General features: G+C 44.9%; 1 long non-coding RNA gene and 1 pseudogene across 1 annotated transcript; both read right to left on the bottom strand.

Annotated features, from left to right (window-relative positions):
* Positions 1-27,883, bottom strand: part of LOC115397996 (tight junction protein ZO-2-like) — a 151,621-nt pseudogene that overhangs the window by 35,267 nt on the left and 88,471 nt on the right.
* On the bottom strand, positions 9,301-23,768 carry LOC115397997 (uncharacterized). The gene is made up of 3 exons (XR_003932548.1): positions 22,821-23,768; positions 14,049-14,051; positions 9,301-9,315 (listed from the first exon to the last, which is right to left on the bottom strand). It is a non-coding gene; the product is annotated as an uncharacterized LOC115397997 (long non-coding RNA).

Below are 27,883 nucleotides of genomic sequence, written 5' to 3'. Positions count from 1 at the left end.
TTCATTCCCTTCAGTGTCAAGTGAATTGTAACTGTGCTTGAAAATAAAACCACTTTAATTCATCTGCAAAAACATATTAAGGACACACACTTTTTTTCAGACACACATCAAAGTTTGTAAAAAGTGAACACAAATATCCTTCTTCTATCCTGTTTGAGGGTCATGGCAACTGGAACTAATTCTGATTTTCCATCATAATTTCTAAACAATATTTAAAAAACAAAACAAACAAAACAAAAAAATAAAAACCCACAATGTTCTGATTTTTTTTTTTACATTTATGTCTCTCACAGTTTAGTGTCCCTATGATGAATATTACAGACCTCTGTCATCATTTTAAGCGAGAGAACTCATCACCTGGTGGGTGACAAAGTATTTGCTTGCCCCACTGTGTTTAAACTTCTCCACTAGGGCAACCTCAACTTAAAGCTGGTGTCTGGAGTTTCCGTTCGTTTCCAACATATGTATCATTTTTTAACAGAGCTTAAATGTGTCAGTCTGGTTCGATACTACAATATATATTAGCATAAAGCAATATAAACATTTAATTATGAGCCCCGCCTTCGTCTCATAGACCCCCATGTTATCTGTAAAAGCGCCGGTCAGCGTCAGCCAATAGATTTCGAGCTTCCTCATTCTCCTGCTGTCCAATCAGCGTGTGGAGCAGCCAGAGAGCACGGCCGCTCGCCCAGCAGAGGAGAGTTAGCTCTGCAGCAGATATATCCACTGTCTGCTGAACATCCACGGAAACAGCTCAACATGGAGGATGCTGCAGGACTCAGAGGCTCTCATTTTCAACCAGACAGATAATAGCGTGCACAATTAAAGGGGAGTGGCTTGGTCGCTCATGAAAGCAGAGGGAGGGCGGAGCCTCCAGACTTTGGATTAAAAAAACCTGTCTCTTCAAAACTCCGGACACGAGCTTCAACGGGTGCAAACACTTTCTAATTGGGCATCAATCAAACAGCTGACCATTGATTGAGATAACCTGGACCCAGTGGGTGCGAAGGGTTACTGAACCCCGGGCTCCTACCACTTGGAACCGGCTCCCAGTTCTGCTTCACTTTTCTCGTTTCTTTGTACTATTACATAACGACGTGTCATTGATGATTGTTCCTCTTTGTAGTCTATGTACTTTTTGTTTATACATGAATTGTATGTAGATAAAAGAACCTGTCTGTCCTATCTCCTTCTCTCTCTGTCCCCTCACCCCACCGGGACAGCAGGAAGACCACCTCTGAGGCTGGTTCTGCAGGGTTCTCCTCTGAGCCTGGTTCTGCAGGGTTCTCCTCCTCTGAGCCTGGTTCTGCAGGGTTCTCCTCTGAGCCTGGTTCTGCAGGGTTCTCCTCCTCTGAGCTGGTTCTGCAGGGTTCCTCTGAGCCTGGTTCTGCAGGGTCTCCTCTCTGAGCTGGTTCTGCAGGGTTCTCCTCTGAGCCTGGTTCTGCAGGGTTCTCCTCCTCTGAGCCTGGTTCTGCAGGGTTCTCCTCCTCTGAGCCTGGTTCTGCAGGGTTCTCCTCCTCTGAGCCTGGTTCTGCAGGGTTCTCCTCTGAGCCTGGTTCTGCAGGGTTCTCCTCTGAGCCTGGTTCTGCAGGGTTCTCCTCTGAGCCTGGTTCTGCAGGGTTCTCCTCCTCTGAGCCTGGTTCTGCAGGGTTCTCCTCTGAGCCTGGTTCTGCAGGGTTCTCCTCCTCTGAGCTGGTTCTGCAGGGTTCTCCTCTGAGCCTGGTTCTGCAGGGTTCTCCTCCTCTGAGTGGTTCTGCAGGGTTCTCCCTCTGAGCCTGGTTCTGCAGGGATCTCCTCCTCTGAGTCTGGTTCTGCAGGGTTCTCCTCTGAGCCTGGTTCTGCAGGGTTCTCCTCCTCTGAGCCTGGTTCTGCAGGGTTCTCCTCCTCTGAGCCTGGTTCTGCAGGGTTCTCCTCCTCTGAGCTGGTTCTGCAGGGTTCTCCTCTGCGCCTGGTTCTGCAGGGTTCTCCTCCTCTGAGCCTGGTTCTGCAGGGTTCTCCTCTGAGCCTGGTTCTGCAGGGTTCTCCTCCTCTGAGTCTGGTTCTGCAGGGTTCTCCTCTGAGCCTGGTTCTGCAGGGTTCTCCTCTGAGCCTGGTTCTGCAGGGTTCTCCTCCTCTGAGCTGGTTCTGCAGGGTTCTCCTCCTCTGAGCCTGGTTCTGCAGGGTTCTCCTCCTCTGAGCCTGGTTCTGCAGGGTTCTCCTCCTCTGAGTCTGGTTCTGCAGGGTTCTCCTCTGAGCCTGGTTCTGCAGGGTTCTCCTCCTCTGAGCCTGGTTCTGCAGGGTTCTCCTCCTCTGAGCCTGGTTCTGCAGGGTTCTCCTCTGAGCCTGGTTCTGCAGGGTTCTTCCTTTTAAAAGGTTGTAGTTCCTTTCCACAGTCCCTTATGCTGCTCATGTGGATCTGTTGGGTTTCTCTGTAAAAGTGTCTAGAGATGACTATGTTGTAATTGGCACTTTATAATTAAAGCTGAATTGATTTGAGGTATAGAGCTGGTCCAGGGTTCCATGACCAGGACAAAAACACATTGTTCCTCCTGGATCCGAGGTTGACTATCGGTCGGATCCTCCTCTCCAGTACCCTGGAATAGACTTTCCCCGGGGGGCTGAGGAGCGTGATCCCCCTGTAGTTGGAGCACACCCTCCGGTCCCCCTTTTTCAAAAGAGGAACCACCACCCCGGTCTGCCAATCCAGAGGCACCGTCCCTGACCACCACGTGATGTTACAGAGAAATGTCAACCAAAACAGTCCCTGCACATCCAGAGACTTAAGATACTCCGAGTGAATTGTTTATAACGATACCACTGTATCTGACGAGGCGTTGATTGCTCCGTTGTTTTACCAAGCATTCGATTGCCTCTGGCTCCCTGTTCTGTAGTTCTCCCCCCGACTTATTTGCCCACCCTAAGCCCAGATGTATCAATGCTGTTCTCACCTCAGTTGATCGGCCCTTTTGTTCTGACTGTTCTCAGTGGATGAAGTTCATAGACTCTCCTTTCTCTGGATATTAGGAAATTTGCTGGCCCAGATCTTGTAGAACCTCAGTTTTTAAAGCTTGCAGCGGACTTCATCGCTAAACCTCCCCAACATGTTTTTAAAGTTTTTATCACTACGAATCACATCCCTGCGATTTGGAAGGTTGCTCATGGCCTCCCACTTTTAAAGGAGGGCACCTTACCTGTTTGAACAACCATCAACCAATTCTCATTTTGAGCATTGGTGTCAGAGGTCCTTGAAAGGTTGATAAACCATCAGTTGAAGGACTTTCTCCAAACAAACCTAATTCTCTCCCCATATCAATCTGGTTAAAACAAACAGCACAGTACTACTGCAGCCTCCCAGAAAGTCACAAACGATCTAAGCGAGTGGCTGGATAACAAAAGAGTCTGCACAGTCCTCTTTGTTGACCTTTGACCCTGTGGATCATTCTGTGTTGATACAAGAGTAGTCAGGCATCCCTCTGTCAATCAAGCAGTCGGCTGGTTTGCTTCTTATTTGTCAGACAGAACGCAATGTGCACATGTTGATGGTAGTACTTCTGCATTGCTAAATGTATTTTCTGGTGTGCACCAGAGCTCTGTTTTGGGCCCAGTCTTGTTCAGCATTGAAATGAACACAATTAGCAGAGATGTCCCTAACTCTGAATTCCATTTTTATGCTGACAATGTGCTAATTTCCTGTTTTGGCTCCTCCTTTCATGATACAGTAATTTCCTGCCGTGGCTCCATCCTCGACGATACAGTTGTTTTATGTAGCAGCTCCACCCTTGACCATACAGTAATCGACTGCTGCGGCTCCACCCTTGACGATGTGATCATTTATTGTTGCTGCTCCACCCTTGTTGAGGCCCGGGGCTGCATGCAGATTGCCTTTAAACTTGTGGAACATACATCAGCTTATAGATTTTAAACTTGTTAAATGTTTATAGCAGAGTTGGGTGGCCTTCACTGATGGCACGCTGTTTTACACATTGGCACACCTTTATATTTAAAGGCATCTTACTCCCCCAATATGTATGTGGCGACAGTACAAGAACCCAGAACACTACTCCATAGGCTCAAACAGCCACTATTTCTTAAAAGTCTCTAAAGTCTACATTGAATTGGCAACCATTCTGTTCTCCTTTTCAGTTAATATAATAATAACTGTCAATATATTTCTTTGTCTAATTCCTCATTCTGCTGCTGCAGGTGTATGAAGACATGATTCACATTGGTGCTCTCTGCTGGCCATGCATATGACACCGATCACATTCTTCATCATAATTTGTACTCACTAAAGTTTCAGTGGTGAAACTTTTGTTCACTGTGTGATGATGATAGTGAGTCACTACAGCCTCCAAACTGTGTTCCTTTTCAGTTAGTAGGAGTAAAAAAACTGCAAGTACTGTTTATTGCTGTCACCTTCCCCTCAACCTCCTGACTCATGTGTCCAAGACTGAAACATAAAGAAAAATTCAGATTGCAATGAAACATGCCAGTGTGTGTGTGTGTGTGTGTGTGTGGTGTGTGTGTGTGTGTGTGTGTTGTGTGTGTACCTGCTCAATGATTTGTCGAATAGTGTTCAGTCGAACCACGCCTGAGGACTTCTCTGAGCCAGCATCTTTGGGCTCCGTTTCTAATGAATGAAAACAGCTTTCAGGAATGAACACTGAGGATGTTTTTCCTTGAAGAACTCAGCTGATATACAGACTGACACTCAGGCAGGAGGAGACTCACTTGCAATAACAAAGAGATCGGGCATCTCAGAGGCCAGCTTCTCAGTGGCGGCATCGGCGATTGGACCGAACAATACCAGAGGGCGTCGGAAACCAGCTGCAGGGACAGTGAGGATTAGTGATCACACTTCCACTGTTTGAGTCTGTTTGATAGTGAACAGGGTATGGATGATGGTCCTGTGGGAATTTCCTACTTTCAGAGTCAGGTTCACACAATGAAGGAGACATGAAACACATTTCAGGTATTTCCTCAGCTGATATTATAGCTTAGAAGAAACCCTCTGTAAATGTGTTGAGAGTAATGTCCTGATTATGGCCGAAGGTGGTTCTTGTGAGTCAAGACAGCAGGCAGCAGACAAGTGTTTTCACTGTAGTCCAGTGCTGGAAACCTCTTCACATCACTGTTTGATCTGTATTCTACCAGAAGAAGTAAAAAATAGAATATTAAGGCAAAAACACGACACAGATTTTATTTGAAGTCACTTATTTTGGAACATGTATCGCGTTTCCTTCCGGCACCTGACTTGCTTCTGTCTGGATTGACGCGGGTAGGGCTCCGGCGTGCGGAAAAATAGGAACCTTGCGGAAAGAGACCGGAGCTCCGCAGCCGGACCGGAGCTGGACCGCGGCCGGACCGCGGCCGGACCGCGGCCGGACCGCAGCCGGTGTGCATCGGGGGTCAGTCACAGATCAATCGGCCATTTGTGGGATCACGCGTAATACAGATTCATCAGTGACTGTCCGTTTGGCATTTTCCCTTTTCTACAACTGTGTGCTATGTCGCATGGTTTCAGAATGACCACACGAGAGACTGTATATTATGGCTTGATCTTGGCCTGTTACGTGTAAGCTGCACCATCAAGCAGTCCAGTCAGCCGCAGTGGTGATCTGCAGGTCTCGGCAGAACCGGGATGTCAGTGTTAAAGGGTTATAGAATCTTTCACCAGTACAAGTTTGCTCTGCAGTACTGGATTTGATATCAGATACCAGAATCAGTATCAGTGTAGAACTACTACTAAATCATTGACAACAATCATTTTAAAATCATACACATTACGAAGGTGCCACAGTATTGGCCTAGAATCCTGGCCATTTGGACCGTCTTTATTATTGGAGCGTTTCAATAAAGAAACAACTTAAGCTACTGTCATATTAGAGTCTTTAGAGCACCGTATGGAAAAAATAATAAAATTTCCAATGTGAAAAAATGTGCATTAAAGTGTATGCTTCAGAGGCATTTTGAGGACGTGACCACCATCCAATGGTCACTACCAGATCCATCAGTTCAGGCTGATAGGGAGAGGTCTTCAGTGAGTGGCCTGCTCTGCTCAGGAAATTCCTTGTTAATTCCTTTATGTAACTGTGATGAAGCACAGTGGTGGTGGCAATATAATGTGTGCATAATAAATACTGAAAGGACAGTAAACATACTAAAAGTGGACGGCCCTGGCCTCGCGTCCTGCTCCCTCCTCCTGCAGTCCTCACTCAGACGGTGTCCAGCACCGAGCCTCATCACCCTCTCACTGCTGTAGCTGGTTTCAGAGCTGGCCTGAGTGCTTGAGTTTCCCCCCCTTGACCATCGGGTTCAGGAGACTCCCGCCTCGGTACTGGACTGAGTACCTGCGACACAGCTGCCGGGCATCAGCCCTTTTTGATCCCCCTGAACTGAATAAACCTGTTCAAACGTCAACCCTGGTCTGGGTCTAACGGCACGCCTATCAAGACAAGCTGTATTGCTAGAATTCACAGATCTAACAATACAAACTGTTCCTCAGTCTTTTAACACAGCATAAAATGATTCCATCAGGATGTACGAATGAGTCATTTAACTTGTCAAAACTAAAACGCAAGTCTTTCGATCACAAATCACACTTGAATCAGATACCAGCACCCTCACAGCTGCCCCACTTTATTTCCATGATACTGACCTCTGATGCTTCCAATAAGAGGATGTGAGAGCTTAATCTTTAACATGGCGAAGCAGAAACTAACCACGCAACTGGAACATGGATTCAGTCACTACACAGGATCTTCAGCTACCATCATCTGATCTCATCTTCTTCAAGCTGAAGCAATGAGGGCCACCTTCTCGGAGCACCACTCGTTCGTATGCAGGGAATCGGGTGGTCAGTGTTTGACAGCTGATGGTTTCTCTGCCTTTCCTCAGGTCTTTCCTCTTCACAGAACGCTTCCCTCGTAACCCGCCAGAAGTCAGCCCGATCGCCTGCAGCCGCTCTGTGGGCGCTCTGGACACTGGCCATTTGCTCGGCTCTGACAATCAGAAAACATACCTGCTGCTCAAAACCTCAATCATGCTAATGCATTAGAAACACTTCAAAACAGAGGTTTTCATAGGACCAATAATGTATTATCAGTAATAAATGGTGTTTCTATGCACTCTGAATATGGAACCGTCCTCATCTGAACTGCAGCTTTTGCTCAACCTGATGGTACAGCAACTTAAAACATGCATCATGCGTAGATCTGACCACAGAATGCTTGTTCGGAGTTTGTCGGAAGTCAGCAGAGCGGAGGAGTCCGTAACGTGTCCATATCTCACCTGCTCTTGTTGGGGATGATGCCCTTCTCCAGCAGCTGCTTGTCCTTGCCACACGGATTGCCAGCCAGTTTCCCAGCTTGCCATCATACAGGGGTCCACCACCTTGAAGACGTCCCCCGGCTGAAGGCCAGGCACTGCGGCGTCTCCTTCTCGTACTCGAAGTGGGTCCGAATGAAGAAGGAGTCTCCGCGGCCCGATGACAAGACGTCGTTATAGACTAAAACAAGAAGGACCAGGTGGTGTCAGAGAGAGCGACGGAGCAGTGGAAACTATTTTCTGGGAGGCTGAAGTCAGCCTCACCGCCAGTAAACCCTAGTGGAAAACGTTTCAGACAGTTTTTTGGATTTCCACTCTGTGGGGCAGTTTTGGGAAAGGCCTGTTTCTATTCCATATGTAAGAGTTTATTCTACTCAGACAGAACCGCAACATCAACCATATCCATAACATCAGTGTCTGATGAGATGGGATCAGATTTCATCCAAATGTCACAAGCTGTTCTGCAAACAGAGGGTTCGGCTCCATGTCGCCATCTATGGACTCACAATGATAACTAATGAGGCTTCTGAAGGCCTGCAGTGGAAAGAGTAAGAGGTCCTACAGGATCAGTCGGATGAGGACCTATTAGGGGGATTATTTCTCTACAGGAACAGAAAGTAGCTGCAGATCAAATGGCTCTCTTATCTCTATAACACTGCGGCAAGCCCACAAGGGAAAAAGATGACTGCTGAGATGGATTTGCATACAGATAGCATAAAAGCTCTTGAGGCGAAATGTGAGGAGTTCTTACAGTGTGTTTGGAAATAATATTAATGCAATATCATTTGATTATTTTCAGGGTTTACTCCACTGAAAAGCATCAGAATCCAATCAATAAGCAGGACATTCAACTGTCTAAAGCATGGAAAAATTAAACATTTAAAGAATTCTGTTCAATAACAACATGCTGTAGTGTGTCTTCAAAACTAGAAAATATGCCCAAACTAGAAATTGGCCCTCAGAGAGGCAGACCTCCGCCACAGCTCAAATCAGTCACCAACAACAGAAGAACACCAGATATAATCACACAACATTGTGATCGGGGTGTGATCGGAGCGGGAGCGCTGCAGCGTGCGGGCGCCTCTCTCTCCTCGCCCTCTCTCCCTGTGTGTGTGTGTGTTGTGGTTTATCTGAAAAGGAAAACCGAAAAGCAACTAATTTATGTATTTTACTTCATTTTAATTTGAAAATTGACCGGATTCTCTCGTATTTTCTGTTCCCGACTTCCTGTGTGGTGCGATCTGCTCTGTCCAGCTTTACAGCCGGCGGTCACATAGAGAGGAGCGGAGCGCCGCGGTCCACGGCGAGCCGCTACGCCTCCTTATGAACCGTCAGAGAGGTTAACAGGGCGCCGATCTGACAGGCGGTGCGCGGCGCTTCCCACTTCCGCATCGGAAGCGGTGCGTCCTTGTGAACCAGGGGTTTGTCCCCCTGTCGGCGGGCCTGCCCAACCATTGTGAAAGACTCCCTACCTCTCAATGATAAAGAATCCTTTAAAAAATTCCTGGATCCCGACAGTGATCCGGATCATCACCCAAAATTTCATCAATTCTAAGTTAGTCCAAGACCCACCTTTCCACAAAGTTTTCATTGCAATCTGTCAATTACTTTTTCCGGGATCTTGCTAACAAACCAACCAACAAACCAACAAACGACATGATTACATAACCTCCTGGCGGAGGTAATAAATACAAGTAATATACAGTGTCAAAGTAACAGAGTGGAAAATTCTATCCTGCACACACTGTTACCTCATTCTGCCACCAAATCAATTTGACACTTTTATACAATATAATTTAAGTCTTGATTAAAAGGATGCAGAAAGAATCATACTTCAGTCCATGTTCTGTCAGAACAGTTCTCTCTTTAGCTGTCAGATGATCTAATGAGCCACAAAGAAGAAGAGACTATTTCCCAAAGTCTTCATTCCCTCGCTATCAGCTGATAAACAGCAATTTAAATGACTTTTAGAGGATCTTCTCTTGACACATTTTCTGTTTGTTTTTATCACTGTTATACTGCCCTGCTTTTCTTTCAAATGCTTTATCTTTTATCATACCTGCTTTTATCCTGCAGTTAAGATATCTTTCTTGAAAGATTAATCACTTTGATTATGGATTATTTATTTAGGTCGTGCTATTCACTGAATGTATGCATGACTGTAAAGGCACACTGGAAAGTGACGAATGAATTGCCCCTTGTGGGATGAATGAACTATAGTTTAGATGCAAAGTTCTCCTGCGGTCCCTGAATAAAGTGACCCTCCTATCAGATTTTGTATTATTGTAGTGAGAACAGTGTTCCTTCTTTACCATGGACACACATCACTTGGGCTGAATCTAATGAGTGTAACAGGGTCAGATCAGTGACACAGATAGATGGATGGATAGATAGATCGATAGATAGATTACAACCAGCACAGAACCACACACACATTCACCAAATGACAACTGACAAGCTGTCATGTGCAATAATCACTCCAGTGCAATCCTTTGCATATATACATTATGTTGTATTGTACATTGTTGGAGAAATGCAGTTGTTATCATTACTTCATTCTTACACTTAATGATTTATTCTGTCTGGAATATTTAACCTGTAATGGCCCATGGATAAAGGCATAGTAATCCAAAGCCCATCATGCATATAGTGGGAAATTACTGCCAGCTTGTGTACCCAGAGAAGAATGTGTGTTATCAGATATGACCGCTCACCAATATTGTAATAACGAAGCTTGGGGATGAGCAGCTCCTTGGAGATGAAGGAAACTGCCCTGATGGAGTCAGCTGTGTGTCCCCTCACCAGTAAAGTGGATATGTGTCTCTGCCTGGCTCCTTCTGCTGATGTGTTCTCTTGTCTACCTGTTTCAGGGTTGCAGCTGGGCTCAAACCTGATGTACATATATCTACCCTATTTCGGCACTATAAGGCTCACTGGATTAATAGGCGCACAGTCAATGAATGGCTTTTATTAAAAAAAAAAAAAAATCATACATGGGGCGCACCACATTTAAGGCGCATAGGATGTATAGAATAGTATGAGCGAAATACATATTGGCAGTCTAGGTGGTGACATTCTCGGTTGAAATGTGTGAGTAAAGTGTCACGGATGTGCAGCTCAGAGCGGCCACGACTGGTCGAACTCGCTCGGTCACCGGGGTTCAGCCAGCTGCCGTCTCCTGAGTGAAGCCCCCCACCGACAGCTCAGCCGCAGCCGGCCGGCCGCTCCCGGCATCCGGCGGCGGGCTGCCGGGCGGGGCCGGCTGTTCTTGGAGTCGCAGCGCGCAGGCTGCCGCCTGGCGTCCAGCCGCTCCCCACGTCGGCCGGCTGTGCAGCTGCGTGCCGTGCTCCGTTCTGTTTAAACTAGCTAGCTTAGCAGCTTAGCAAGCAGGGGTTGTTTGCTCATGTGATCAGGGTGATTACCGTAATTCCCGCAAAAAAGGCGCATCGAATTATAAGGCGCTCTGTTGGGTTTTGAGAAAATTACAGGCTTTTATGTGCGCCTTATAGTGCATAAAATACGGTATGTCCTTTAAATTTAGATTTACTATTACGAGGGGGGACCCAAAAGTAACCGACTAATTGTCAGGGGTGTGGAGGTGGAAGGACCCAGGCGCAGGCAGCAGGCAGAGTACAAAAGGGTCTTTTATTTCCAAAGGGAACTCAGGAGGTCAGGAAACCAGGAACTTGGGGAAACTCCAAAAAACACAGCAGGTGCAGGCCAGGACACGCGAACACACGGACAGACCCACAGGGAACCGGCCAGACACACCAGGAGATGGGGCTTAATAAAGGGGGCAGGACAGGTGCAGCACATTAGGGAGTTAACAGACAGAGACCAGACAGGATTACTGCCTGGTCTCTGTCTGTTAACTCCCAGGCAGGGAGGAGCAGGCAGGTGACCAGGCAGGAGAACATGAGGGCAGACACACACAGAACAGGACCCCAGCGCCCCCACGAGGTTGTAGGAAGCACAGGGCATGACACTAATTCTATTAATAAAAAATACAATGAAGTTCCGACTTTGGCCGCTAGATGTCGCTACAGGATAACCTCATGCATAACTGTGCCAGGTTTGGTCTTCCCCAGTGAAGTGGTCAGCTGACAGTCATTGTGTATTTTGACAGAGTTACACCCCCCTCTTAGATTTTTCAAGATGGCGGATACCCACTGATATGCACTCGTCAAAACATTTGTTTTTTATTGGGAAAACAGCGGCAGAAACACTCACCATGTTGCAGACATTCTTTAAGAAGGATTCTTAGGGTTTATGAGTGGTTTGGGCCCTTTAAGAGTAATCAGATTACATCACGAAGACCAGGCACGCACAGGACAACAATCCACTTCCAGAACAGAGGAAAACATCACAAAAACTGAAGAAGACGTCCTGGTAGATCCACGCAGGACTTTTGATGACATTGCAGAACTGATGGAGTATTGTAGAGATCCAGACAGATCATCCTCAGGCGGTTATTAGAAGCAGGGAGACGAAGGCTCCCGGAAATGGCCGCATCATAGCAGACAGCAGACCACAGGACGCCCCGTTACGCACAGAAATAGCACCAAATGTTGTGCGTAAAGCATATTTTTTGACTAAAACCGTGACCAGCCAGCCTCCCCACCACCATATTCCCTGATCTGGCCCCGGGCGACGGCTTTTTGTTGTCAAAGATGAAACTGGAGCGGCAGCGGAAAGGTAAGACAGGCATACAGGGGGGGAGGGAAATCGAAGTTCTATCTTAAAGGCACAGTTACGCACGGTTTTGGTGACTCTTCTGAACAGTTAAAATCCCGGGTGCAGCGTTGTATTCAAGCCAAAGGAGAGGATTTGAAGGTGACAGTTTCAACAAATTGCGAAAATTTGAAAAAAAACAAAAAACAAAAAAAAAGTTATAACCAAAGTCCGGTTACTGTTGCCCCCCCCCCCCCCCAATATTGTTGACTTCTCTGTTTTTCTTATTATGCTGTCCTGTCACTTGCTGCTGTGACATTGTGGGACTAAAAAAGGATTTTAAATTTTAAATCAGTTCCAAAGCTTCTCACTCTCACTCTTCCAGCCATGAGATAATCTGCTCAGCTCCATGAGCCTTGTAACTTAAATTAACATCCTTTAACTTGTCAGTCCATCTTTGCTTGCTTTTTACTCTCAAGCCTCTGATTTACTGTAAAATCTTCAGTGTGTGACTGAGCATCAATTTCTTGCCACTCAAGCACAAGGAGCCCAAGGCATAAAATGAATTTTACAAAAAGGCAACTTGCAAAGACAACTACAACATAGTTTCAGATCCAACGTGTTTATCTTATTTTTCATCTGTTCACTTGATAATAAAAAGGAAAAACAGATTCATATTTGAATCTTGCTGGTACATTTAACACAATGCAGGAGAGAAATGACTTAGCTACACCAGCCCAAATACTCAGCAGAGCATCAAATGTGAGCTCCACCACTGAAAATAGTTTCCTGGTTGTTCTGAATGCATAGGATTTGGATATCCCCCCTCTAACTCTTGACCTTTCTGCCTAGTACTGCTGCCAGAAGCCCATATCTGTGCAGTGTTTCATGAAAATACACTTTGTGGGCTTGTGAGACCCTCCTCTAGAACTGCCACCTTATCGTGGTGGGGGAGTTTGAGAGCCCGCATGATCCCAGGAGCTATGTTGCCGGGGGCTTTATGCCCCCTAGTAGTGTCTCCCATGGCAAACAGGTCCTGGGTGACGCGCCAGACTGAGAGCAGTTCAATAGCCCCTATGCAGAGAAAAAGAGCAAAGGTCATTACGTCGCCCGGTATGGCGCAGCCGGGGCCCCACTCTGGAGCCAGGCCTGGGGTTGGGGCTCGTAAGCGAGTGCCTAGTGGCCGGGCCTTTGGCCACGGGGCCCGGCCGGGCTCAGCCCGAAGGGACGACGTGGGCCTGACCTCCGGTGGGCTCACCACCCGAGGGAACCATAGGGGCCGGGTGCAATGTGGATTGGCTGGCAGCTGATGGCAGGGTGCCCGGTGACCCGATCCTCAGACACAGAGACTTGGGACATGGAATGTCACCTTGTTGGAAGGGAAGGAGCCTGAGCTTGTGAGGGAGGTTGAGATGGTACCGGCTAAATATAGTCGGGCTCACTTCCACACAGCTGGGCTCTGGAACCCAACCTCTGGAGAAGGGCTGGACTCTCCACTTCTCTGGCGTTGCCTCGCGGTGAGAGGCAGCAGGCTGGTTTGGGTTTGCTTATAGCCCCACAGCTCAGCCGCCATGTGTTGGAGTTCACCCCAGTGAACCAGAGGGTCGCATCCTGCACCTTCGGGTCGGGGACAGTGGCAGGTGGGGAGTTTGACTGGGGCGGTACACCTGTCAAACGGTAACGCAGGTGTCCTAAGGTGAGCTCAGGGAGGACAGAAACCTCCCGTAGAGCAGAAGGGCAAAAGCTCGCTTGATCTTGATTTTCAGTATGAGTACAGACCGTGAAAGAGGGGCCTCACGATCCTTCTGACTTTTTGGGTTTTAAGCAGGATGTGTCAGAAAAGTTACCACAGGGATAACTGGCTTGTGGCAGCCAAGCGTTCATAGCGATGTCGCTTTTTGATCCTTTGATGTCGGCTCTTCCTATCATTGTGAAGCAGAATTCACCAAGCGTTGGATTGTTCACCCACTAATAGGGAACGTGAGCTGGGATAGACCGTCGTGAGACAGGTTAGTTTTACCCTGTTGATGATGTGTTGTTGCAATAGTAACTCTGGTCGTGGAACAGTGGACCAGCTCTAGACCCTCCATAGGGTGCTCAAGGGTTCGTGGGAGTTCACCCAACCAGTCCACATGTGTTTTGTGAACTTGGAGAAGGCGTTCGAACGCATCCCTTTTGGATGGTCTTGTGGAGGGTGCTCCGGGAATACGGAGTCCGGGGCCCCTTGTTAAGGGCCGTCCGGTCTTTGTATGACCGGAATCGGAGTCTGGTCCACATTGCCGGCAGTAAGTCGGACCTGTTCCCGGTGCATTTTGGACTCCGGCAGGGCTGCCCTTTGTCACCGGTTCTGTTTATAATCTTTATGGACAGAATTTCTAGGTGCAACCAGGGGCTAGAGGGGGTTCGGTTTGGGAACCACAGGATTTCATCTCTGCTTTTTGCAGATGATGTTGTCCTGTTGGCTTCATCGAACCCGAACCTACATCATGCACTGGGGCAGTTCGCAGCCGAGTGTGAAGCGACAGGGATGAGGATCAGCACCTCCAAATCCAAGGCATGGTCCTCGACCGGAAGAAGGTGGCTTGCCCACTCCAGGTCGGTGGAGAGACTCTGGCCCAAGTGGAGGAGTTCAAGTATCTTGGGGTCTTGTTCACGAAGTGAGGGACGGATGGAGGTGAGATTGACAGGTGGATCGGTGCAGCGTCTGCAGTGATGCGGTCGTATCGGTCTGTTGTGGTGAAGAAGGAGCTGAGCCGAAAGGCGAAGCTCTCGATTTTACGGTCAATCTACGTTCCCAACCTCACCTATGGTCATGAGTTTGGGTCATGACCGAAAGGACAAGATCCCCGATACAAGCGGCCGAAATGAGCTTCCTCCGTAGGTGGCTGGACTCCCTTAGAGACAGGGGGAGGAACTCAGTCACCAGGGAGGAGCTCGGAGTAGAGCCGCTACTCCTCCACATCGAGAGGGGCCAGCTGAGGAGGCTCGGGCATCTGGTTAGGATGCCTCCTGGACGCCTCCCTGGGGAGGTGTTCTGGGCATGTCCCACCGGGAGGAGACCCCGGGGAAGACCCAGGACACGCTGGAGAGACTATGTCTCTCGGCTGGCCTGGGAACGCCTTGGGATCCTCCCAAAGGAGCTGGAGGAAGTGTCTGGGGATGGGGAAGTTGGGCATCCCTGCTGAGACTGCTGCCCCCACGACCCGCCGCGGATAAGCGGTAGAAAATGGATGGATGGATGGGCTTGTGAGACTTCCTGGGGTCTAACAAAGCACTGACCCCACTGGAATCAGGTAGAAGGGGTCAGGAAGCCCAGAGTCGTATGGCCATTTGATGACAGCTATTTGGTTAGAAATTACAACAAAGAACGCCATACATTCTGGAGGCTGGTGTGAGGAGCTAATTAATTGTGGATACAGGCTGATGCTGCTGTCAGGTGGACAGGGTTAGCACTACTCATCCAGTAAACAGAAGCTGATTGTAAAAGTAAATAAGGACAACAATTTCAGCACTGTGAGCCAAAAACAGAGACAGCAGCTCTACGACCAAGGAATTAAGGAACCCAATCTTTAGTAAGTGTTCCTTCAATGTAGATTTCATCAGTGTTATCATCATTACATAGCAGTTACCAACTCACCAAATACAGCTGCAGACATGCGGCATGTGTTTAAAAGTTTGCTGCTTCCGGCTAACAGCTGAGTTTGCAACTACAGCAAAAACTATACATGAAGCTCTGAGATTTCGCTCAAACAGTCAAGGAAATATCTAAATGTCACAAATAAATCAGATGGAATGCAGTCAAAGTGAACATTTCAGCTTCTCCAAATGAGAAAATACCAAAAAATTACGTTTGAACAGTATATACAGTTCAAGGCTCAGCATGGATGCAGCCTGTCACTGACGGAGCTCTGCAGAGAGCTTACTGTGTCCTCTATTGTCCATCATGGATGACAGTTCGGCCGTCGTTACGCTGTCTCTCACCACCTCCTCTGAGTGGAGGGAGCACCGGGGACAGCGCTGGACGTCAAGTCTCTTACTGTCAGCAGCTGATGAGCTGCTGCCCCTGCCGACTGCTCCATGAAAAATGGCTGAGGCCATTATAGAGTCAGAAAAACTCCTCGGGGCTTTATACTCTTGGTTTCAAAAGCTAAAATTTAAAATTTTTTCACTCGAAGAAAAGACAATTCTTTTATTTCCTAAATACTGTAAAAGATCCCATCATACACACTCATTTGTTTCCACCACTTTTTTTATTATTAATTTTCTTCATATACAAACATACAAAAGACAAGACTAGACAAAGGAAAACAAAACAAAGCAAAGCAAAACATCAGTACCATACAACAACAAAAACAACAATCAGCTGGGAATAGCAGCACAAAAATCAAAAATCAGTTCTGGTTGAGTATGACAGGTACATCGTGCAAAATAGAGTGCAATACAATGAAAACTAATACCGTTTTTTTATACAAACACTCTCGTCAGAATAGCAGAAACATTTTCATTAATGTAGTCAAGAAATGGTTTCCATGTTCGTTCAAACACATCAGTTTTGGAGTGCAAAAGACAAGTTAGAAAATCCAGAGGTATGTGTTCCATTATTGTCCTGTGCCATCCCGACAGTGAAGGGGCCTTATCTATGATTCAGTGCATAAGAATGTTTTTCCGGGCACAAAAAGTCAAGACATTACACAGTCTTTTCTGATATTTATCATTAGCACGATCATTTGAAAGACCTAGAAGAAGGGAAACTGGGTAGAAATCAAGCTGCTTTTTCAAAATCTTCTGTATTTCAGACAAGATATCATTCCAATATTTCTGTATTTTATCACAAGACCAGTAGCAGTGAGTGAGATCGCCAATTTCTGTCTTACACTTAAGACAGACAGGAGAGATATCTTTCCTATATTTAGAGAGACGGTTAGGAGCAACATGTGCTCTATGCAGAATCTTTAACTGCATCGCTCTTGTCCGGTTACAGTTATTTTCTTTGAATTATCCCAAATGTCGTCCTACATTTCCTCTGTTATCTCAACACCCAGTTCCCTCTCCCAGACCTCCCCCAGCGACCGAGTGCCACAATCTGAGCAATCTCCCAGGCTGGCATAAAAGGTTCTAACGGCAGCCTTTCCCTGAGAGAGAAGTACTTGTTTCTCTATTTGTGTGACATTCACATCAGCAAGCAAAGACATATTTTAGTAATAAAATCTCTGACCTGAAAGTAACGAAAAAGATCATTTCTTGATATGTCGTATTTTTCCATAACCTGAATGAAAGTCATGAGGGTAGGACCGACAAAGAGATCACCCAGGGAGATGATTCCCCTAGCCATCCAGTGTTTGAAAGCAGCATCTAAAGTCCCTGGAAGAAAATCAGGGTTATCAGTGATCGGGGTGAAGACTGACGTAAGTCTTGATCTACCTTCCATATGCTGCGTGATCCTCCATGCTTTAACAGTATTAATTGTAACTGGGTTGCTGCAAAGCTTTTTAATACATTTCAATTAATCAATAAAGAGTAGATTCTTTAAAGGGCAGTTGGATAGGTACTTCTCAATATCAAGCCAGATTGAGGAAGCATCATCTTTAACCCAATCAGTTATATATCTTAAGTGGGCACTCAGCTGATATCTCTTGATGTCTGGGAGGTCCAACCCACCCCTAGCACTGGACGACTGCAACACTGATATTCTGATTCGTGGTCTTCGTTTACCCCAAATAAATGAGCTAAATCAACTATTAAGCTTTTTCACTATTTTATGATTGAATAAGATGGAACTCATTTGTATTGGGTAAAGCAGGTGCGGAAGAACATTCATTTTCAGGAGCGAGATTCGTCCCAGCCATGAAATGGGAAGATCGTTCCATCTCTCCAAATCTTGTTTTATCATATCAAATAGAGGAATAAAGTTAGGTTGAAACAACTGACTAAATTTAGGTGTAATATATATACCTAAGCATATAAACCCAGAGGGGGACCACCTGAATGGAAAAGGATTTGGAATAATTGGCGGATTTTTTAAATGACCTAGAGGCATTGTCTCCGACTTGGAAAAATTAACTCTATATCCGAAAAGGCAGCATATTGATCAATAACCTGGATAAGACGAGGGACCGATACAGAGGGATTTAACATAAATAACAACACATCATCTGCATATAATGAAATTTTATGTACTTTTTTTTTTACTCCTACAATAGTAATTTCCACTGCAAGATCGGATATTTGGCAAAAGCCTCTGTCAAAAAGTTAAGTGGGTGCCGCATGGTTGAACAGTTACCTCAGCGATAGAGAACAATATGTACATTATAACTACGTCAACTCAAAAAAACAACTCATGACACATGAAGTTCCGCAAGGCTCTTTACTGGGCCCCAAACTCTTCAATTTGTACATAAATGACGCACCTGATGTATTAAATGATGCTCAGTGCCTGTTGTATGCTGATGATACGAGTCTCTATTGCTCAGGTAATGACCTGCACAGGCTCATGGCCACAGTGGCCCATGAGCTCACACTCCTTAAAGAATATTTTGACAATAATAAGCTGTCCATGAATCTGAGTAAAACCAAATACATTATCTTTGGAAATAAGACAATAAAGAGCAACATCAATTTAAATGTCAATGAATGAATTGAGCGTGTGCAGGCCAGTAACTTTCTAGGCATTACAGTCGATGATAACTCTGTTGGAAGCAACATATACATACTATAAAGTCAAAATTAGCAAAAAATGTTGGTGTAATAGGAAAATGAAATCAGTATTAAATAAAACTCACTTATGTTACTATATAATTCCTTAGTCCTTCCATATCTTACCTATGGGGCAGAAATATGGGGACATAATTACAGTGTCAATATTGACCCTATATTTTTACTCCAAAAAAAAGGCAGTTAGTATTGTTAGTCACGCTGATTTTTATGCACCATCTAATCCCATTTTTGTGGCGTAAAAAACATTAAAAATATATGACATTATTGATCTAAATACATTAGCTGTCATTTACAAAGCATACTATAATAATCTTCCAAACTGCATTCAAGGTATGTTCGAACATAGAAAGAATTGTTCTAATCTTAGGGGCTCTTGCATTTTAAAAAACAAAATAGGGTAAGAACAAATAAAAAATGCAAATGTATCTCAGTAATTGGAGTCACCAAGTGGAACGAACTTGATGAGGGTATAAAAACATGCAAGACCTTGAAAGTATTTAAAAAGCAGTTGAAAAGATTAGCTCTTGAAAAATATCAATCCCAGGGAAAATAAACTAAAATAACCAAAATGATTTGAATGGACTCCTCTTATCTTGTAAATGATATTGATAGATATTAGCCTGGTTTTCTCTTCTCCCGTTTGTTTGTTTTTTCTTGTCTTTTCTTGTCTTTGTCTTTTGCCTACTTTTTTTCTTTTATTCCTTTTCTCCTATGAAATATGGAAAATTTTGTTTTGGTTGAAAAGGGTTAGGCAAAATCAGTTTTGACTTCAGCCTGAACCCTTCGGACACAGGATGATGTAGTTGATGATTTTGATGAGTTGTTGTTGTTGATACTGATGATAATAACTTATGTGGATGGAGACGATGATGATGATGATGATGATGATGCCATCATCGTACACAATTGTTACAATTTTTATTCTTTTTCCATACTGACCGAATAAATCTACTACTACTACTACTACATGATGGGCAATACACATTTAAGAGAGCAAATTCCTCCCCATGTAAGGAGGCTGAAATCAGTACAAACCGTCCATATTTATCTTTAATACATTTTGACACCTTAACTGGTAAATTTTTCCAAATAAGTATTTGCCACCCCTCTACTTTTGGAGGTGAACGACGAAAAACAACTTGATCAAAACCACACTGTTGCAACTTTAAATGTACCTCGTTACTGAGGTGTGTTTCTTGCAACATAGCAATATCAACCTTTTCTTTCTTTAAAGCAGAACTTGCAACTTTTCTACCTCAATAAATGTGTTTCAGAATCCCTGTGGGGTAAACAAAGACTTGTCCCGGTGATTCTCCGGTCCCTCCACTCCCCCCGGGGTCTGGGTCCTGAAAACAGCGCTTGCAGTTTCAGAGGAGCGACCCGACGACATCTGAGAACAAACCTGCTTTACGGCGCTCAGACGGGAGGACAAGGATAAAAGCTGTTGGAGTGCGAGATCTGTCGTTGTGTTGCAATAGACGATCTTTGCATGATGTGTTGATTGGTTCTAATTTCCGTTTGGAAACTGAAAAATAAAGAGGAGTGGCGCCTCCTCTGGTAGACGTGAGCGCGAGTGAGTTCGCTGCACTGAGCTGAAAGCAGCAGGTCTGAGTGTGTTTGTTTTCCAGTAAGTTTGAGTGTGTGAGGCAGGCATGTCTACGACAGAGGGAGCAGCCGGAGGAAGCTCCCGGGCAGCGCGAGGAACTGCTGCTGCACAAGATTTAACAAAAGCGCGTAGAACAAACATGAAACCCTCGCGAGTGTTAGCAACGCCACCCTGAGGGGCTCACGGATGGCAGAACCTAAAAGACAGAAAAAAACCTTTGTCTAACAAGCGGAAAAAAAGGACACGGGAGTGGGACGCTCTCTGCAAACGGGGGCGGGGTGGGGGGGCGGGGGGGCGTGATGTGGAGGACTTTTAGGACAGTGAGCTTTCACAGGAGACCAGTAGGGGGAGCGCTAAAGCAAATCTTGCATAGTTCTGCTTTAAAGATGACAATATTTTTTTCCTTTTGGTTGGGAGAGTGGCTTCCCTTAATATTCCAACTACACGGCCTCAGTGTGTTACAAGTCATGATGTTTTTTTTACTGAAAACATTTAAGCTTTCAAATGCACGACACTCTCCATGTAAATCCTGCACCCGACTATAACGCAGCTGAGAGACAAAAAACAAATAACACAAATAACCAACAACAGAAGTGCAAACAGCACTGTGGGAGGAACCTTCCCCACATGATAACCAGGGGAGTACCTTAACCTTCTCCATCATTCAGCTCTAACTTGGTTAACTTCTCTGAACTCAAATAACACCATCTAAATGATAACTGATAATATCCACCCAAAAAATGTTCAGACAGGAGAAAAGAAAAAAGAAAAAGAATGGGCAGGTCCCATCTTGACTTGAATGAAAAGACTTTTTTTTTTTTTTTTTAAGAATAATGCACTCTTGAAGTTATTCGTTTACACGTCACATTACCAGTCACCCAAGATTACCATAAACAGAACATTAAGGCAAAGACTGTCACTTGGAATTACTCAATTTTAACTTTATGAGCCTACATCATTAATCACAAAAGGTAAATGTCTAAACCACCCACAAATAAATTCAGTTCACAACAACTTTCTCTCATTAAGATTATTAACCTGCCCATAAACATAAACAGACCGGTTGGTGACTCACGTGTTGTTCACTTGAGAGTGTCAACAAAAGTCATTGCTTTAGCAGGAGAGTCGAAGCTTTTAGCCTCTCCACGGTGGATTCTTCAGTGTAGCCGGGTAGAGCATCATGTACTTGACACCCATACCTCGCAGACCTTCCTGATACAAATCTCAAACATAGGGGTTATCAAGCATTTTCTACCGCTGGTCCGAAACTGTGGAATGATTTACCTCTGCACATAAAGCAATCAGATTCTCTTCCTGTTTTTAAGTCCCGTCTTAAAAGTCACTTATTTTCTTTGGCTTTTAACTAGTGTGAGACTGTATTTTACTGAAAAGTTGTCAGTGTTGTCTTATTAATATTTTCATGTCTATTTCTATTGTTTGTATTTTGTGTCTGTACAGCACTTTGGTCAACACTGTTGTTTTTAGTAGTGCTTTATAAATAAACTGGACTGGACTGGACTGGACGTTTCTTCACATCATCAAAAGTTTTTTGCTTTTGCAACACCGCTGCTGACAAATCCTGGAAGAACATAATGGAGGATTCCCGGAACTTCAGGGTCCCGCTGCGTCTTGCGGCATCCAACACCCTCTGCTTGTCAGCGAAGTTGTGGAATCTGATCAGAACGGGTCGTGGTCGCTGGTGCGGTCCCGTCTTAGGCGCTAGGGTACGGTGAGCTCTTTCGATTTTGACACGGCCTGCTTTCGTCTCCATCCCGAGCACGTCGGGTATCCAGCTCTCAAAAAACTTTGAGTTGCTCCCCTCCTTGTCTTCTGGTAAACCGATAATCCCGACATTTTTCCTCCTACCTCTATTCTCGAGGTCGTCGATGTGCTCAGCCATGCTGTGTATCTGCTTTTCAAGCTCGTGAACCCATGCATCCACATCTTCGCAGGTGCTTTCAGCTGCAGCAATCCTGTTCTCTGCTTCAGCCATTCACTCCTCGATTTTTTTCAATTGCTCGGCGTGCGCCAGTATCGTTTGAGATAACGATCCAAGCTTTTTGTCAATCATCTTAGTTATATTTGCCGTTATTTCTTCAATAGTTCGACGAAAGGAGGCATCAAGGACAACCTTGGTGTTAGCTTGTGCCTGCTGCTGCTCTTCCTCTCGGGGAGGGCTGCGCATGCTAGCAGAAGCTTCTGGCTCGCTCATCTTGACCGCATGTCGATCCTCTTTTGCTGGCATTTTGTCCCTGGATCTCAAAAATTACTCATCAATATTCATGCTGAGATACACGACGTGAAAGTTGTTTCAAATATTGAGTTGGGCAGAGTTTTGTATGAAATATCAATGCGATGGTGTCTGACCATTACTGTTGTGGTTACAGAGGTCAGACACACCTGCATTAATCAGCTCGTCCTCTCATGAAAGACAGGAAACAAGGAGCCTCCTGCAGTTCAGGAAGTGGTGAAGTTGTGCATAGAGTCCATTTGATTTTAGTCCTTGTTTTAGTTTCCATTGAACAAACCAGAATAGAGAGTGGTTCAACATCAACCAGCAATTCCTCAATGTCTCTCTACCACCCTACTCACTTTTAATCTACCCCACAGCGGAGTTTTTCTCATCATGGAGGTGGAAGGTGTATGACCAGCAGCCTGACCCCCATTTTACACCAGACACACCGTGTCCTCTGCAGCAGATCTTTGCCATTCTGCACCGGATGCGTCGGCTGCAGAGTCTCCGTGGAGGAGAGACTGCAAGGCCTTTAAAGGTACTATAAAATGCTGTACTCGCCACCTGACAATATAAATGAGACGGAGATTAAAACTACTGGTTAAAACAGGCCCTGCCTTCCATAAGTACTCACCAAAATGTTAGCTCTGACCTCTGAACTCTGCAATAACAGAAGAAGAGCTGGACAAAGTCATCAGTAAACTGAAGACCAATAAAAGTTCTGGGAGTGATGGGTGCCCAAATGAGTGGTACAAGATATTCAGACAGGAGATCTCCTCTTATTATCAGAGATCTTTAACTGGACACTCCAACATGCTGAAACCCCCCCCTCTTGGAATGAAGCAGTTATATTTGTAATCCCCAAAGAAGGTAGCAACAAAGAGTACTGAGTCGTAACGACCAATCTCTGTCCTTAATGTAGATTACAATTGACATTTCCACACACCACCTTTAAAGACATCAGTTTGTTTTCACAGAGTTTGCATGCCACAGTAGCCATGTCTCATTAATTAGTGTATCTGAAAGGTAGACGTTGACACCACACATCCTGGGTCGGTCAGGAGTGTTGTAAAAAACTGAAGCTTTAGTGATCACACAATCCCACCGTCTGAAATCCCACTTTCAGTCAGAAAATGATAAATTGTTCAACCCTATTTTTCAGGTTTTTAAGATATGTCTACATCAAGAAGCTTGAAAAAAAAACAGCTTTTGACAGGGCTATATATTCCAAATCACAAATATCTAGCAGATGGAGAACGTCCGTTTTACCATCATGTTTGCTCTGAGCCAGGATTGTGACCAGATCTCCTTTGGGAATCTCCAGCAGGAACAGCACGGCCTCCTCCCTCACGACACCCTGGAAATCAACGTTGTTCACCTTCAGGAGCAAACAAAAGGACATGATCACAACCTGGGCCCGCTCAGCTGAAAATCCATACACACTACCCTAGACATTTTAAGGTAACATTTCCGAGCACCATCTAATTGGGCCAGAGCAGTCAATGAAAACACAGAAGTCACTAAATGAACCACACATAAGGTCGGCTATACTCTACAGGTAAGTTGATCTGAAGCTACTGTTGCACCCTTAAATTGCCCTCTGGGGACAAATAAAGTGTTTTTACCTACTTACTAAAGTCCACTAAGTTGTAAGTACTTTTTCATTTGCCCGTTCACAAAAATAGCAAAATGTTCTGGACACGCCCTGTTGACTTCCTGCGCTTTGTGCTCCACCTAAACCGGGCGAAGTCTACGGAAACGGAGCCCTCGGTGTCCTGTAGCATCTGCCTGAGGGGAGGGGGGAGAAAAGAGAGTGTCCCGGGTGTGAGGGGTCTCTGGTGATTCCCCTGGCTTTCGTCTGAAGTCTGCCGGCATACACCTCTCTGAGGGGAGGGGTTTGGTCCCAGTCACCCGTTCTGCTGCTCTCACCGCCCGCTGCAGGTCCATCCTGTCCTCCGCCCTGCAGCAGGGGGTCAGGAGGCTCTCGGTGGTGGAGCGGTAGAAGTCTGTGAGCAGCTTTACGGGGAGATGTGCCTGAGGCAGTACAGTCTCTGCTGGGCCCCCCCACCTGGTGTGAGATGTGGGTGGACCATGTGAAGCCTCCACCCTCTCTACCTCCTCTCCATCAATGTAGAGGGATGCTCGGTTCGCTTTGCTCTTCTAGAGTTCACTATCATCCCCTGTTGTCTGCAGGGGTGGCCGGGGAGGGGGCGGGGGGTGGGGTGGTGGCAGTGGTGGTGGTGGGGGGTGGGGTACCATATTCTGCAGCAGAATGTCCATATTCTATGAGGGTCCATTTACAATTTCACAGCAGTATTTCAATAAGAAACTTAAAACGGAAACGGTCTGCCTGCAGTCTGTGCTGGAAGAACCACGTCCAGAGGAAGACTTCTATCGGGGCGAAGCGACTACCTTCAGGATTTGGTCTCCGACGCACAGACCCTCCTCCTCGGCGGGGCTGCCCTCCTGAACGCCTGCGATAAAGATGCCCACATCGTTTCCTCCTGCGAGCCGGAGCCCAACGCTGTCTCCTTTCTGGAAATTCACCATGATGGTGTTGGGTCTGCAGGCACATACGCTTTATTATTATTATTATATATTATTATGTTATATTATTATTCTATTATATTATTATTATTATTATAAAAATTTGTTTTTGTCGTTGTTGTTGTTGCCAGACTGCAACAAAACCTGACTTTTCAGTGCAGACATAATCTGGACATGCTGCAAGTAAAGAGCTTACAAAAGTCAAACAACCAGAACACAAAACTGAAAATTTGAACTGTGAGAAACTTGCCCATATATTTTTTCCTCTTCTGGACTTGGTCGGAGGAGAATTTTGGGTGTGGTTGTTACTGCAACTGCAAGAAAATCAAAAGGAAACCTCAATAACCTAAATGCTGACAGCTGTCAAAATGTTAGAAAAATAAAAATCCACCTTCAGATAGTGTCTTGAAGAAGAAAGTCCATGGCTGACTAGCATCTAGGTGCAGCTGTAATTGAGTTTATATGGTATAAATTGTGTCCACGCTACTTTTTCTGATTAACAGCTAATATATCAAAGATCTGCAGGAAAATCCTTGATTCCTGTGCTAACACTTCACGACTGCACAGAAAGTCTGGTATCAGAGACATCTTCCTACAAGTGAGGACGAAGTCGATTCACCTGGAGTTTGGTCTGTGTGCGCTGGGTCTGTCTCCAGGTCAGCTGATGTGGGGGGTCCTTCAGGGACTCTGAAAGGGGACGCCATGGCAGACATTTTGGCCGTCCTCATCGGTTCGTCTCTGTGAATGGACATTACATTGAAGCTCCGACGTGATGACAAGGTAGAAGATATAGTGAAAATACACACATGGAAGCTGATCGACTAAGAAGGATGGACTGAGGAAATGCACTGATGTGGACTCAACCTGCCGGTGTCGAGTTACAGAGGTTTCCTGATCTAAAGTGTTTCCTTCTGCAGCGCTGTGTTTATGTATCAGCTTCCTACCAAAATAAAAGCTTCTGTTATATTCCACATGATATGTTGCTCTAGTTGTATTAATAGAGCTACCTGACAATGTCTTTCAAGGGAAGAGAAGGCTCTTTATATTGATAAAGTCAATCAACCAAACTAAACTAAACTAAACCAACTAAACCAAACCAAACCAAACTATAGTAAACCTAACTAAACTAAACTAAACCAAACCAAACTAAACCAAACCAAACTAAACTAAACCAAACCAAATTACACTAAACAAAATTAAACTAAACTAAACTAACTAACTAAACTAACTAAACCAAACTAAACTAAACTAAACTAAACTAAACCAAACCAAACTAAACTAAACCAAACAAATTACACTAAACAATTAACTAAACTAAACTAAACTAAAACTAAACTAAACTAAACCAAACTAAAAAACAAAACAAACTAAACTAAACTAAACAAACCAAACTAAACCAAACTAAACTAAACTAAACCAAACCAAATTACACTAAACAAAACAAAAACTAAACTAAACTAAACTAAACTAAACCAAACCAAACTACACAACAAAAAAACTAAACTAAACTAAACTAACTACTAAACAAACTAAACCAAACCAAATTACACTAAACAAAATTAAAACTAAACTAAACTAAACTAAACTAAACTAAACTAAACTAAACCAAACCAAACTAAACTAAACCAACAAACCAAATACACACAAAATTAAAAAACTAAACAAACTAAACTAAACTAAAAAAACTAAAACTAAACTAAACTAAACAAACCAAACCAAATTACAAAACAAAACTAAACTAAACTAAACTAAACTAAAAACCAAATTACAACAAAACTAAACTAAACTAAACTAACTAAACTAACAACCAAACCAAAACACAAAAAAAATAAAAACTAAACTAAACTAAACTAAACTAAAAACTAAACTAAACCAAACCAATTACACTAAACAAAACTAAACTAAACTAAACTAAACTAAACTAAACAAAAACTAAACCAAACCAAATTACACTAAACAAAATTAAACTAAACCAAACAAATTAAACTAAACTAAACTATACTAACTAAATACTAGTTTAAACAGTTAAGTATCCACAAAGCTGCCCAGGAGCTAGAATGCTGTGGGAAGTACGGTGCACTGAGCCCTGTCCTTAATGTATGTAATGTTATTCCCTCAGTCCGTTCATTGCTTTTCACCTGCTGTCCCCCCTTCGAGGGGGAGTCTTCTCCAGTTTCAGTTGCTGACTCCACTATTACGAGGGCCTACGAACAAGCTCTGGCCGGACCGGGAGGACACCCCTGTCGGTGCTGCCGCGGACTGGCTTCGGTTCTACTGTGGGATCCGTGGTTCCTGTGCTGGACCGTCCAACGGACTGTCCTCAACATTGTCCTAGGCTTTACTTCTTATGTCTCTAAGTGCTGTAGAGAGCGTGCGCTGGTTTTATAGAGCTAAACTTTGTTTGGCTTACACAGTCTTGTTGGCGTACGGTGACTTTTGGTATGAATTCCACGCAAAGTTTTATAAATGAGGCCCCGGATTTGCAAGTGTTGCTGTAAAGGGAAAACACAAGAGGAGATCCAGAGCAGATGGTCTGAGAGTCAGAGACATGAGCTCCAGCCTCAAAAACCGCCATCTGTCTGTTGGAATCCGGTCCTCCACCTGCACAGGCAGTCAGACACATTCAGCCGAGAGAGCTGGTCTCTGATCTGAGCTGCGATGATGATTACCCAGAGGGAATCTGCTGTAGGACTCCGGGGAGTCCAGATGTTGGACGATGAAGTGGAGGATCATGTTTACAGCTCTGTAGGTGAACTTTAAGTAACCCAGGAGAGTCTGAGATGGATTTGAGATGGTTCTTGGTGAAA

Source organism: Salarias fasciatus, chromosome 12, assembly GCF_902148845.1.
Source record: "Salarias fasciatus chromosome 12, fSalaFa1.1, whole genome shotgun sequence".
NCBI lineage: Eukaryota > Metazoa > Chordata > Actinopteri > Blenniiformes > Blenniidae > Salarias > Salarias fasciatus.
Note: the sequence above shows the minus strand (reverse complement) of the source record. Positions and strands in the feature narration are given on the sequence as shown.